The sequence below is a fragment of the Rutidosis leptorrhynchoides genome, chromosome 2 (assembly GCF_046630445.1).
Source record: "Rutidosis leptorrhynchoides isolate AG116_Rl617_1_P2 chromosome 2, CSIRO_AGI_Rlap_v1, whole genome shotgun sequence".
Lineage (NCBI taxonomy): Eukaryota > Viridiplantae > Streptophyta > Magnoliopsida > Asterales > Asteraceae > Rutidosis > Rutidosis leptorrhynchoides.
The window spans coordinates 343,730,420-343,733,411 of NC_092334.1; positions in this window are offsets into that span (position 1 = coordinate 343,730,420).

Sequence of the window (2,992 nt, forward strand, 5' to 3'; positions counted from 1 at the left end):
TGTGAAAAATTGTGAAAATGTGTATAAGTTTAATTTTGATTTAACATGTTATAGTGATTGTTTTAAGTTGTTATTTTGCTAACACTAATGCATATTTGGATGCACAAATTTTGTGTTTAATGTGTCTTGCAGAAAGCCGATACTGGAGGTTCAGGAGCATCATCATCTAGACGACCAGCACCAGCACCAGAACCAGAACCAGAAATGCAACACGAACAACAACCACAACAGGAACAACAACAACAGCCTGATCAGCACGTACCTTATTATGATCCGGTACAGTTTGTTGATGAATTCATAGTATTCCCAATGAGGCCGCCAGTAGAATTCCCAACGATTCCTGAACACACTCTGCATCCTAATCTAAGATTTGATAGGAGATGAAGAGATTACGAGACATATCAAAGGAACAAATTTAAATTGGTAACAAAAAATGTAGAGGTGCCAAGGGTAATCGATTGGGCCCCTTTGGAAACGGTCCATCTAGCTGACCGTGTTAGAGAGCTTTTGGTACAAAGGTATGGCAGTTCTTCTTTTACAGATTGGGAACGTCTTTTCACCATTCGTAGGCCTGTATATAAGGAATGGTGTGTTGAGTTGATGAGTACTGTATCACTTGATACAAATATAGTTAGAATAGATGATAGAAGATTTCTTAGGTTTATCCTTGGCGGTAGGATGTACAGAATGTCCATGCTGGACATGACCAGGGCCTTACAGATATATACTCTTGGTGAGTTGCTATTACCCGATTGTACAAATTTGATTCATTATCGTGAAAGGGTAGATAGTAACTTTGACGCTGACGCTATTTGGAGGCGTATGTCACATTTTGATGTTTTTACACGAGCAGGAGGACACTCCTATACACATATTGACAGAGCCGAGCTTCGTATTATTCATAGATTTTTGGCTAACTCAATTACACAGAGAGGTCACAATAAAGAAAAAATTACCTTACATGATTTATTCTACCTAAAGTGTATTCAGGATCCTAGAAGCTTTGTCAATATCCCTTACTGTGTTGCTTTTTATTTATCTAAAATGGTAGAGGGAATGCAGGACGGGAGTATAATAGGAGGAGGTATTTTTGTTACTCTCATTGGAGAGTATTTAGGTGTTGATAGGAACCAAGGGGGTCCATTACAGCTTTGTAGAGAACAGGTTGAGCCTTTAGGATTGAAAGTTTATGTGGGTGCTAAGGTATTGAAAAGTAGACGTAACCAGGCAGTACCCTATGAGGGATCTCATCCTCAAGTAGAGAGAGGATCAGACGAGGAAATGGAGGAGGCGGAAGACATTAGGGATGTCTTTCGAGATGCTATTCTTGACGTCCACGTTCGTTAGATGAGGAAGCAATGACGAACGCAGCCAGACATAGTATGTACGAGCAGTGGAACTCCGAGCGAGTATACGAGGATTATAGGCGACGCCAACACGATAGCTGGGTAGTTCATCAGCACCAAATCATGAGCCAGCTATCATATCAGGTACCAAATAACTATGTACCTACTCGACCTGCTCATTTTCCGCCACACAGCCCCGATATCCGACCACCCTTTAACCGGTATGACTATAACCAAGCCTATAAAAACACCTATAACCAACAATGGAACCCACCTGATGAGATGAACTGGAACCCCTATCCAGACTGATTTGGTTCCATTTGGTTATTTATATGATTTTTATGTTTTTATCTTTTTACTTATTCATGTTTAAACTTATGTTATTGAATATACTTATGTAATCTTTATCATTTTTATTATTATTGTGTACTAATATTTCACATTTAGGATTTGAAAGTGGGATATTAAGTCCCATTTCAAATTGCCTTGCATGTTTATATTTGTATGTATGTATATTGTAAATTGTACAAAACAGGGTAAAACAGCGCATTTTCAAAGACTGGCATTAAGTTCAGCAAAAGCTACTAATTTTGATGACAAGATGACAAATAAATGTGATGTAACAACAGACGGAATGAACAAATGATATGCACCATTTATCATTCAGCAAACAAACGCCAATATGTTTGGAAACTTTGGTAAAATTTAATCATTTTTCTACGCTAATCACCCTCAATAATTTAAATTGTTACTGATTTCTTGCAAATGAGGGCATTGCAAGATCTTAAGTGTGGGAAGAGGTTAAATTCTTTCGGATTTTAAAATTTTTACTTTATACACTTGGTTACCATTAGAAATACTAGTAAAGTAGTAGTTGTATTAGAATCTAGTGCTCTCTGATAATAAAGAATAGCCCTAGTCTTATATACTGACTACCCAATTCTAGTAAAATTTTTCAAAATTTTCAATTAAATGAACTCAAAATCATGTTTATACATATTTATGAACGATAAAATTAGGTGTTAACACCGAAATTATTGTTACCTCGGAAAGGACATAAATTGAGAAACAAACCAAAATGTTAAAATTCATTTAAAATGGAATAGAGGACAATAAAAAGGAAAATAAAAGCGAAGTGTGGGAAAAATTACCAAGTTATCTTAAACATATGTCACATATTTCTGTAACAAATAATTGAAGATACTTTTGCTTTGGACTAAACTAAACTGTTTTACCCGAGGAAAGAAAAGAAGAGATGGATCTACACGTTGAATCAATTTTATCGTTAAAAGGAAGTAAAGTCTTTCTAAAAAGAAACGCGCATCTTGATTTAGGTCATGAAGTTGTCGTCCAGACCAGCTGTAGGTTGACGAAAAACCTAGAAAAGTCATCACTAAAATCAGCAGGAAATCCATGGACCTCAGCATCAAACAGGGTCGCCAAGTGGTCAGATTTATCCTAACCATGAGAAGGATTTATCTCGTACAATGGGGGGGCACCGTGCAAATTAGCTTGATAAGATTAATAAATCAGATCCCCAGAAAGGATAATCTCTTTTAAAGATCAAAAATCAGCTTTTAAGACTGATATTACTCAATCCTAGAGATTGACCTTAAAGATTGAGAATTACAAACTCATGGAATTCA